The 12,688-nt window shown below is 30.8% G+C and overlaps 1 pseudogene across 1 annotated transcript; it reads right to left on the minus strand.

Annotated features, from left to right (window-relative positions):
• Positions 1-203: 203 nt before the first annotated feature.
• LOC146920760 (ent-copalyl diphosphate synthase, chloroplastic-like) lies at positions 204-12,320 on the minus strand (annotated as a pseudogene). The gene is made up of 11 exons (XR_015011104.1): positions 12,189-12,320; positions 7,366-7,673; positions 7,001-7,184; positions 6,643-6,857; positions 6,378-6,498; positions 6,137-6,249; positions 4,164-4,390; positions 3,604-3,719; positions 2,804-2,899; positions 2,406-2,730; positions 204-629 (listed from the first exon to the last, which is right to left on the minus strand). The product of XR_015011104.1 is annotated as an ent-copalyl diphosphate synthase, chloroplastic-like (transcript).
• Positions 12,321-12,688: the final 368 nt, after the last annotated feature.

Below are 12,688 nucleotides of genomic sequence, written 5' to 3' on the forward strand. Positions count from 1 at the left end.
GGAACACAAAGAATAATCATTGTGGACACAGGAAAAACTCCTTAAGTAAATGAAAGTTTGGATCATCAAGAGATAATTCCCTTCCCTTAACTTAAATGTCTTCTCGATCACACGATAAACAAGATTAAACTGTTGATTTATTCTTGATAGAGAGACGATTGAAGTTGGAGAAATGGGATCTAGTACACTAACTTTGAAAACTATTTTTGAAGCAATACAACAAACTCAAAACCAAATCAGAAATTTCAGCACCTAATATTGTTTAAGAAAACATTTTGTTTCCATTTGGTTTTATTGCATTCTCTAATACAGAAACAAGATGATTGTCCAATTGACATCAAACATGGGATATCCAATCATGGTTATTTAAAGTTTAAATCCAAACAAGTCTAGAAGAAACATTACTATTTGCTACTAGTTGTTTCAGATAACTTTTTGAAAGAGAACTTTATCAATATGAGAGGAAATGGTCTCTGCGTCACAGTTGCTTCATAGTAAAAACTCTTGGCCACCGCAAGGAATGAATTCTTGATATTGGAATGCAAGCCATCTCCAGAATTTTGAAGCACCAATTGCACAAGTTCTTGCATTTCTGACTCTATCTCCGGTGTATTGATACTAGCATGTGCCTGACAATAACATATTCAGGATCTAAATGTTGGAGTGTTGAATGAGCCAAGTCATGATAGCCATGCATTTCAAATTTTTAATTACAGTTTAAAATTATCAAACTTCTATGCAATATCATAGCTTCCTTTAAGTATCTTTCTGAATCTTAGTGCATGTTTGTAATTACAGCGAGTTTGGCAAAATTATGGTCACACATTGATTTCGTTAAAGTTTCAAAATATAATTTTTGCCAAAACTACGCTAGCAAACTATGACTCTGAAAACTGATCGTCGGTCCAAACATGCACTTCTAAGCATAAAAATTAGTATTCATTACTAACCTCGTTGATTTGGTAATTACGGAGGCCCGTGCAGATTCTTTTTGTGACTTCAAGTAGTTTCTAGTACTCAGGGTTGAGCTGTACTTCTTTTGACCAATATCCGGCGGTTAAATTTATGATTTGCACAAGTAATTCAGCTCCTCTTTCGGATCTGTTTCCTTCATAGTGCCAGCTTGAGAACCACTTTTGCCACTGATCAAAAAACAAAATGAAAAGCTTTAGGAAAAAAATGCTAAAGTTCTTCCTATTTGCCGTTAGCTGTGTTAAAACGAAGTTACATTTAGAAATGAATATATATAGAGATACAAGTCTCAAAAGGATTTGTACTCGCCATTTGATTCAAATAATAAGAATTTTCCTGATTCTGATGCCTAAACATTTGGTGGCCAAGGTGATCAAGGGTTGTCAGCAAAATTCCCATGAGTTTCTCCTCTCTCTTGTTCTTGTTTAACCCCCTGCAACAAATTACGCATGCATATTTAAAACACATTTTGTTGCATCAGTGTTGAAATTTAATGTCTACAGAGATCTATTTAACTGAGTTCAAATTTAAAATAATACTACTAGATATGCCTGATATATGGTAACTACTAACTCATGAATTAGACTCAACTCAAATTCTAAGACACAAATTAATAAATATAGGAAAGATATGTTGTTTACTTGATTGAGTAGACTCCTCCATTAATGCATTTATTGAACTGATCTACAAAAGAACTCTTAGTGTGTGTTTGGTATGACGGCGGGGAGAATTGATTTTGATAGAATTGAGTTTGAGAGAATTGATTTTGGTTAAAAGTGAGTTAGATATGAATTGATTATGTTTGGATACGCTTAATTAAAAGTGATTCTTTTGAGTTAATATTGTTGGGATACATTGAATCAAAATTGATTGTGAATGTATAATGACCATATTATCCCTTTAGTATTTAATTGTAGAAAATTTGGCATTTTATAAAAAATAAAAATAAAAAATAAGAATAAAAAAGATTGGGCCTTATCCTTTAACCCATTGTCATCGTCTTCTCTAACCAAGAAAATCTACTCCCCCACTCACAGGAGTCACAACAACAGCAAAAAAAAGTCTGTACTGTACTCCATTGATGCACCAAGGCAAGAACTGAAATGTCCACTTCCAGCGTAATCAAACAAATTCGTTTCATTTTCTTTTTTAAGTTTAATTCGTCAAATTTTCCCCTCTCTTATCTCTAAGTTTAATCAAACAAATTCGTTTCATTGACACCACAATTTCTGAAATCAGCTGGTAAGAAAACAATAAAAGGTATAGGCATTAAGAAATGCAGAGATGGAAGACAAATTGAAATGGGTTGGGCAAGAGGAACTGGAAAACCGAACAGATGTGAGGGAAAAGAGAGAGGTGTGGGTGAGGGTAAAGAAGGAAAAAGGTGAGTTATATAAATGTCAGTTAAATATAATATAAGAATTGATTCTAGCCCACCCAGAAGCTGAGATTTGTAGCTTCTCATAAAATTGATTTTGGAAGACAGAATCACTTTTAGAAAAGAAAACCAAACATGATGGAAAATAAAGAAACCAGGGTGAAGGTCTCCAAACGGCGTTTGAGGCTAAAAAAAGCCATACCAAACAGGCACTTAGTTTCGTCATCGTTGAAATCTGCAGCAAAGCTGTTGTTTTAGCCCATGCAAGTCTCTCTAGAGACCTCTCGGGATCAAATATGCTAGCCGCTGCTACATAATAAGCAATCAAGAGACTCTTTTTGCTCAATCCAAACCCTTTTAGTTCTGATTCCATGTACCACCTAATATATAGATATTTAATTGCAAATATTCGACTGTTCATTAGTTATTGCTTTCATTGAGTGAAGCATGTACCACCTAATACATTATTCATTATAATGTATTGCTTGACAATTGTTGTAATCTAACTTTGCAAGCTCGAGGTAAGCATCATTGTTCACGTACGGCATCCTATCAAAATTGAGTAATTTCATTTGTTAAGTGAATTCACATAAATAGTTTGAATATTAATATCTCTTAACACATTTCATGCAACAAAATTCAGGACTAAATTTGTACTGAAATTCAACTTTTATAAGAAAAATAGAAGCATATAGTATTAAACTCTAAATCGGTAAATCTTTTTGACAGTGAAGACTTGCTTAGTTCTAAGATATTAAGTAAAGGTGAAATTGTTCTGCAGTAAATGATCTGAGTCATAGGGTCGTATCTGAGGCAGGGCGAAGAGGGCGACCGCCCTTGGCCCCAAAAAAATAAGTACGAAATTTAGGCCCCAATTTTTTTTTAGGGTTCTATTAGGCCCTTAAAAATTGTTGCTTAGTTTTTGTATCAAGTTTGATTTTTATATATATTTATTATTAGGGTCTTGTTATCTTTTATCTTGTGTCCTTAGGGCACAAGTTAAGGAATTCAAAATTAGAAACTTTTCATAGAAAACAACAAAATTTTGACTTTTAAAAGTTGAATAAAATCAAATGCATAACTTTTGAGACAATTGTTTCTATTTTAAATTTCTTAACATGTGCCCTTGGGGCACATGTTATCATTTTCCTTATTATTAGGACCCAAATTGTAGGTTCACCCTAAGCCACCAAAATCTCAAAAACTTCCCTGCTGAGCCATCATCAGATTCAATGTAAAATTAAGACTCTTACCTATAAAGGGTCTTGCCAATCCAAACATCATTTTCACCACCATATTGTTCAAGGTAATATCTTGTCTCCAATCTGGGTAAGCTAGCATACCATGGCACATCCAAAGCATAACCCACCTGCAGAATGTTTGTTACAATGTTAATGGGCTAAAATTCTCAACATAAATTTATCAACTCCCAATTTATCTCTTGTTTTTTACTGCATACACTGGTAAGAAATGTTTGCAGTAAACTCTGTGATAGACTTCTTTTCCTTCAAAACATGGTTGAAATTTATATGGTCTCATTATTTTGAAAATTAGTTATATATAATTCAGTGGAATTCACATGAACTTCTTAAACTTGGAGCTACATTTACCCTGCAACAACTTCTTGAAAACTGACCTCCATCAGAAGTATACATGCAGACGTTAAAAAAAAACACTTGGATTCGCCCATTCAGACGTGAGAAAAACTTTTTTCAGTCTGAATGTGTACTTCCGATGGATTCGGATTTTAAGAATTATGGGGAAAGATGCTCACGTAAACTTTGAGATCAGTAGGAATGAAATTAGAACTCACCTCGCCAGGTAAATCTTTGGTTTTGATCCATTTATCTAGGAGTTCATTAGCAGCACGTTTCTTTGTTAAATATTTGGCCGAGAAATTCTTGGCATCCTCGAGAATCTTCTCTTCTTGAAATAGCACTTGTGAAGCTCTATATAGATCGAACATGCCGGTAACAGCTTGATTTAGCTGTCCGGCAAAGCAAAAGAATTCGCCACTTTTCTCAAAATGCTTGAACACATCTGCCAATTAGCAATCAAACTTAAACATTTATTTATCCATTATCAGAAGCAAGGAATTAAAAAAAAAATCGCTTTATAGTCATAGTTAAGTACTACTAATTAATATTAATTATTGACGAAAATATTAATAGTCGATATTATGCAGGCATACATAATAAATTAGGCTTAATTACACTTTTGGCCCCCTAAGTATCCAAAAGTTGCGATTTTGGCCCCCTAAAAAAAATATCTCTTTTTTGGCCCCTTAAGTTCACTTTTGGTTGCAATTTTGGCCCCCCAAGCCAATTTTGACCCAGTCAACAGACACGTGGGCGCCACGTGTGTAAATTTTTTTTATTTTATTTTAGTTTTATTTTTTTAATTTATAAAAAATAAAAAAAAATATTTTTGTAATTAAAAAAATGTTTTTTTATTACAGAAATAAAAATGTCTTTTTAATTACAAAAAAAATTAAAAAAATCTGAAAATTAATAAAAAAAATTGAAAAAAAAATATTATAAAATTCTGGAAAATTGAAAAATTAATAAAAAAATTGAAAAAAATAAAAAAAATTCTGGAAAATTGAAAAATTAATAAAAAATGATTAAAAAAATAAAATAGTCTAAAAAATTCTGAAAAAATAAAATTTCGAAATTTTCTGAAAAAAATTAAAATTCTGGAAAAATGAAATTTTTGAAATTTTAATGAAAAATTTTAATTTAAATTCTGGAAAAATTCTAATTAAAATTTTAATGAAAAATAAAAATTCTGGAAAATATTTAAAAAAAATTCAAAATTTTCGAAAAAATTAAAAAGATTAATCATTTTTAAAAAAATGAAATTTTTGAAATTTTCATTAGTATTTCTCGAAATTTTGAAATTTTCATTAGTATATATGTCGAGCTTAGGTTTTTTCAGTGTATTTTTCGAAACTTCTAAATTTTCATTAGTATTTTTTCCGGGAAATTTTCATTATGTGTATTCCGGTTTACAAAAAATTATGTGTATTCTGGTTTGTAAATACACAAAAAATTATGTGTATTCCGGTTTATAAATACACAAAAATTCCCGAAAAAAATACTAATGAAAATTTCGAAATTTTTTAAATATTTTCCGTATTTTCCAGAATTTTCAATTTTTTCAATTTTCCAGAATTCCATTTTTTTAAGAATTCCGTTTTCAAATTTTTCAGATATTTTCGAAATTTATAAATTTTTTTAATACTAATGAATTTTCAATTTTTTAATCATTTTTTATTTTTATTAATTTTTCCTGAATTTTTAAATTTTTCCGTATTTTTTCAATTATTTTTCATTTTTATTAATTTTTCAATTTTCCAGAATTTTTTAATATTTTTTTCAATTTTTTTATTAATTTTTCAATTTTCCAGAATTTTTTTAATATTTTTTTTTCAATTTTCCAGAATTTTTTAATATTTTTTTTCAATTTTTTTATTAATTTTTCATTTTTCCAGAATTTTTATTTATTTATTAATTACAAAATAAAAAAAATATTAAAAAATACAAAAAAACGTCCACGTCAGCGTTGACTGGGTCAAAATTGGGCTAGGGGGCCAAAATTGCAACCAAAAGTGAACTTAAGGGGCCAAAAAAGAGATATTTTTTTTAGGGGGCCAAAATCGCAACTTTTGGATACTTAGGGGGGCCAAAAGTGTAATTAAGCCAATAAATTATGATCAAATTGAAATATCAATTACCTTAATTTCTCATTTTACTCTTTATAATGTAGTGAAATCTTTCAACTTACAGGGTGAAACTTGGTGGCCATGCAACCTAAGCAGTCTAAATCCCATTGCCGTGTCATCTATATCTTGAACCTCTGAATTTCTTGCCCAACAAATACCTTTCTCAGTCCAATATCTAAAAAATTTAAATTACATTTATCAAGTGAATAATCAATAGAGACAATGCAGGTATGTTTTCCAATGTTCACACTTTTTTTTTCTTCAAGTATTTGCAAATTGTAAATCAACTTATCATGTGTGTACCTTGACACATAATTCACAGATTCTTTGATCTCTTGTCGAAAATATCTAGAAATTCCAAGGCGTTCTAGTCGATCCACAGCCCACATATGTTCAAATAAGTCCACAGGAAACACATTTGGAACTGACAAAATATACAAATAAATAAATTAATAAATACTCCATGAAGACTAAATTATAAGCAAAAATAACTATTTGAACACATAATAAGAAAAGTGGTCAAATATTATTGTATTAGAGAAATAAGCATTTGGCAAGAAAAATTTACCTCCTCCATTGAACTTGTTGACAACTTTGTCCAAGTAGTGGAGAGCATTTTCATCATTGGTTTGCATATGAGCAAAAGCTGTGGATGAAGGAGAGAACAAGAATGACCCATCTTGGGACTGTAACTTCAGAATTTTTTTCCAATCCAAATTCTGCATTCCCTCTAAACTGTGTAGCAATGTTGTTGGCACCATGTGCAGCACCTCTCTTGGTATTCTGTTATCACATACATGTTATTGCTAATAGTTATTTTACAAATGTCTCGTAAAATTTGAATTATATCCGTTGAGGCTACATTGTCAAACTTTCACTACGTGACATATATATTGTATTGTGTTATAAGAATACTGAATACATACTTTTTGAGTTTTTCGTCTCTCATTTCAAATATTTCTTTTAAGATAGGAGAATCATCGGGCACTTCAATATTCAAACTTCGAGCTACATTGAGAAGCGAAGGAAAAGCAACTTCAAATCCGATTGGCATGTGCTCAGCATTCTCATCCTGAAGCTTGTTAAGATTTTCCATAAAAAATTGCATACCTGTAATATGATTAATTTCAAAGATAAATGTACTTTTATTTGTATAAATTGGTAAAACTTGATTTTTAATCTCTATAAAAAGTTGGTAGAAACTTGGTTTTAATCTAATAAAAATATTGTTTTTACTTTTTAGTCCTAGAACTAAATACTTATAAATTTTCCATATTATGTATAGAATTACCCTTGTGACACATTTGAGGGTGCATATCCATGATCTCAAGGCAATAACACATGTGCCACAAATAATTCATCTCCCCATGAACCATGAGGAAGCTGATTATTGACAATCCATTCAAGAGAAGATGGAAACTGTGATGTATTTTCATCATCAACATTTTTTATGAGAGCAACCCAAGCTGTGTCATAAGCTGATATGCTTATCTCTCCATCTTCCATCAACTCCAACATCAATTTCACTGCATTTATATGCTTCCTAATCTCCTTTGTCACCAAAACCTTCAAAGTAAATTGATAGTTAAGTACATTTAGCTTTCTTGATTTTATGTCAGAAGTAAAATACTTGTTTGCCTCTAATTACTATATATGATCATCCCCTCACAAAAGAATTTTTGAAATAATAAAATTAAATATGCATATAATAAGAGTATGAAAGAAAACTAATATTACCACGCGACTAAAATAAGAGATGAAAAAAGAAAAACTAAATACACAATATCTGCGTGGAAAACACTTAACAAATAAGGAGAAAAATCATGTAGGGGAAGAGTAGAAGAATTTTTACTAAGGGGAAACCTTACACGAAAAACTATTTTTTCTTCTCTGAATTTTTTCTTTCACTCTTACCAATTGGTTACGACTTTGGTGTGGGATAACCCTCTTCACCTTGGCAACATCTATTTACGAGGCACCAATTGGTTTACGCCAACCACTTCATTTATAACATCATATGCATCTTTCACAATTTGTTTTCCACAAAAGTGGCTTTATCATTCATAATCCCACATTTAAAGCTATTTTTGTCAGATTTCAAAATCTTTCTATGTTGTTAACTTCTTATTGCTACATTTTTAATATGTCATATGAGGATCGACATCATATAAACTTATCCGCATTAATTGACTTTGTCATCACACCTGCTAGATAATCTTTATTGTGAATCTATTGCATGTTCACACTTCCTTCCTCCACTACTTCGCAAACGTAGTGATATTGTACACATATGTGCTTTGTTCTAAAATGAAAGGTTGTACCTCTATAGCTCTATAGTCCCATGTGAGCTAAGGGAGATAGTGTAAATACTACAATTAAGAAAGTAAGGTACAAGTTTCATTCCCTAAGAAAGTAAGGGAGATTAGTCGCATCTGTTCCATCTCATCATCTTGACATCTTCAACTTCACTTCTCCATTGTTTTCTACCTATTATAGTATATTTGTAGCATTATACATAGCCGAACTTATGTTTTTTAAATCACTAGGTGGGTGTTATATTTTTGGCCTATTAGATCCATTGTTGTTTAGCTCATTTTTAGTTTTTAATGACTTTAAACTTTATCTTTGCTCTTATGGTATATTTTAAGCTTGTTATGACTTGAACTTCTTATTTCAAAAAAATGAGTTGAACTTCTTATGTGTTGAATTGGTAATGTAATTGTTGGTTTAATAAGGATATAAGGTGTTTGGAATTTTTAATCCTTGCATGTTTATGCAATATATTTGTGCCGGTTTTTGTCAACTAAGTTAAAATGCTAGTTCATTAAATATTGAAAGAGTTTAATTAATTAAAATCAAGGGATGGATATGATATATGATATATTTTTTATTTATTTCTTTTCTTTTAAATTAAGGTTTAAATTTTTAGAAATAATTATTTAGATTTGATTTAATATTCATTATTTCAAACCTTAAGAATGATATGATGGTTGAATGGATCGCTTGAAAGGATAGTGGGACTTGACAATATGTGTCAAGCAAAATGAAGGAGGCGAGGGACTAGGGAAGAAGGAAATCTGGGAAGCCATTATGAGCTATTATTATTTTTAACTATTGATGCACTGGTTCTTGTGATTTACTATAATTTCAGAGTATATATGTGATGGTTATAAATAACATGAAGAAAATGAAAGCAAGTGATATTAAAATTGCTTTGGATTCACCCCGAAATTATTGATTCATGCATTTGTATTGTGTTATATGATTTATGATTATACTATATACCCTAATTTGGTAAAGATTTCTTTTGGTACAATGTTTTAGCAAAGGTTTGACTATATGATTATAAAACTATATACCTTAATTTGGTAAAGATTTTATATACCTTAATCCGAAATTATTGATTCAAACCAAACATTCTAGGGATGTGCTTGATTCACGAAAAAAGTAAGTAGTCAAAAGAACAGTACATGACAGAGTAGTACAAGACAATATAAAGTTGTAATGGAGAAAGATATAGAGGTAATATTTTTCGTGTTGGAACATAAAAATGATATTTTGTTATTTTTTATAGTATGTGCTTTAGGTAATAAATTGTCTCGTGTTTAGTGAGGGACAAGAATTCAATTTGTTGTCTAGTCCATTGCTACTTGTTTTTCCCAATCTCAGAACTATTTCTAAATTAAATAAGATACCAAGAAGTTGTCTAGTCCCCTGTTTAGCAGATCAACCGCATCCTAGGTGATGACCCTTTTTGGCTTTGTATGTTAACTTATGTGTTGTTATATGATAGGAATGTTGCTTCTTTATGACCTTTTATGTCGATGTTATTTGTCATAAGTTTCCCCACTTTTATTGGCCTTTTATCGGGACTGTGTTTGAAAAGATATTTGGTTGGACTTATCTAGACAAGTCTTGGTACATTTTGTGCAGATTGTAGTTGAAGTGGGTGAGTGCACTACTTTTTGAGCGAACACCACGTGCCTTGAGTCATATATTGATGGATGATTTAAAATGTCTTTGGCTTTTGAATATTGTGTTAGGATTGTAATTTTACAATTGTTTTGACGGCCTCGAGACATATGAAGATATGACGATGTTTCCTTAATTGGATGACCTTTGGATAATTTTTGTCTGACACATGGGACCTTAAACGTGTATATGAATGACTTAGGATTGTGTGGGCATCAAAGAATTATGTTGATCTAGAAGGGATCATGATTGTTGGATGAGGCATCTATTGGTTTTCCATAAACAACGTCATTAATCCTTACTAGACCTAATATTTGCGGCCTATGAGATGAATAATGGTTGAAGTTTGTGCAAATAGGCTGATATTTGATCCTTACTGGACCTAATATATTTCGCTTAAGAGATCAATGACGGTTGAAGATGGATGGCGATAAGTTGATAACTCTATAATGAGGATAATGTATTTGTAAACACGTTGTCAATCAAGTTAGTGTCGTGGGCGTGAGATATTTAGGGACAATACTAATGACCTGGACTGGAGCCATGAGTTAGTCTTTACTGCAAAATCCTTAGGGTTTTAGGACCCAATACTCTAATTGGACATTTGTCTCTCAGGACAGTTGTATACAACTCACTATCAGGAATGGATCAGATGGTCATGATTTTATCAACAACCTTGCTATAGTGTGCCCCTAGGACACGTCCATTGATTGGCACGCTCTAGATAATGATTTTGGGTGACCCAATCTTTTAGCGAATTTGGTTTAGTTAGTTTAGTACATTTTTAAAACTACCCTACACATATCTAAGTCTACTTGTTAACTTGTTCGAACTCCTGCACTCGCACTAATTAAACATTTACTTTATTCGTTGTCTTTTCATATACCAAAATTTCTGGAAACAATATTTAAAAAGTCCAATCACCTAAATTTCTATTAAGTAAGGAAAACAAAGAACTTAACCATTATTCGTTCAAAAAAAAAAAAAGAACTTAACCATTAAACTATGTATGAATTTATAAGAATAGAATCATTATTGGCCATTTTCTAGAGATGAATTCTACTCATTATAAGACTTTTCAGAGCTCTAAACACACTAAAAAAACCTCTTATTGAGAGAGAGAGAGAGAGAGATAAAAAGAATCTAGTGACCATATATACATAAAAGCACTATATTCCCCTATTTTCCCATACATTTAAGATTTAGCCCCAAGATAATATTTGTGCATTAAATAATTCACTATTTTTTTTTGTCTCTTAAGTAATGTGCATCGTACTGAATCATGCACATACATATAGTCATAACTTTGAGAGATTAAAATGAGAAATTTATAGGACATAACAAATCAATTCAAAAAAGTGAAAGATTAAAATTCTACAATCACATTTTCTTTATTCAATCACTAAAATTAAAATGGTTAATTAAATTTTTAGTCCCTATAAATATTCACGGTTTTGTTTTTAGTTCCTACAAAATAAAATCATACTTGTTAGTTCCTGTGACATTTTCCTTAAGCATTTTAGGGACCAAAAATGTGAATGGAAATTTTTGACAATGATTAAAAATGGTGATGGAAAAAATTTATAAGGACTAAAAAGTGTGATTTTATTTTATAGGGATTAAAAACAAAATTCTGAATATTTATCGGGACCATTTATTTAATTAACCCAAATTAAAATTAGAGTAATGATATTTTGACATCCATTTGATGACAACATTGTTGACAACCTTGTTTTTTTCACTTCTTATTGGTCAAAAACAATGAAGAGAGAAAAAGGAAGAGAGAGGATAACAACATCATGTAAATATGAGAGAGAAAGTTATCCAAAAGTTGTCAAAAAGTTATTATCAATATATCATTTCAAATACTAAAGTGGAGGAGAAAATCTTGTGTGGTCTTGGTCCACACAAGTTGTATTTGGTCACACAAAGAGAAAAAAGAGAAGAGAGAGAAGAGAGAAGAGAGAGAAAATGGAGAAGAGAGAGGAGAAGAGAGAGAAGGAAAAAACTTGTGTGTGTGATCAAAACCAAAATTCTTAGTCCTGGTCCACACAAGTGTTTCTCAAAGTGGAGTACTCCATAGGTGAAAGGGAACATGGGTGAAAAATTCTTCCAAAGTTTGAAATAAGTCAACTCAGATACCGAGATGGCCCCACCCATAGACCATAGTCCTTTTGACTGCTGGCAACCATTTTCTTTCCAGCTATCCTTTCCCTCTCCGTGTGTACTGTGCAAATCTATATTTATATCACTTTCCAAAAAGAAGTTGCCCATAATTCGGGTTCAGTGCAGTAACAAACAACATGCAGTCAACGAATTGTGAGCATCAGATCAATATCAGACGGTCTTAAAAAATAGCATATTTTTATTTTTATGATTACATATCTTGATGTATGATAATGATTAAAATTTAAAAGTGAGTTTGAGTTATTCAAAATATATAAATGATGTAATATATTATTGACCATATACATCAATTATTTTATGAATTTTAAAAATGAATTTTTGTTTATAATTGTAACTAAATAATATATATTTTATCATTAAATCAACATTTTTTGACAAAGATTATTTTTTTTAATAAATGTGTAAACTCAAATGAAACATCTAATATATGACCGAGGTATTAAAGAATTTTCCAT

The sequence above is a fragment of the Medicago sativa genome, chromosome 5, assembly GCF_051527215.1.
Source record: "Medicago sativa cultivar Bolivia chromosome 5, Bolivia_mono, whole genome shotgun sequence".
NCBI lineage: Eukaryota > Viridiplantae > Streptophyta > Magnoliopsida > Fabales > Fabaceae > Medicago > Medicago sativa.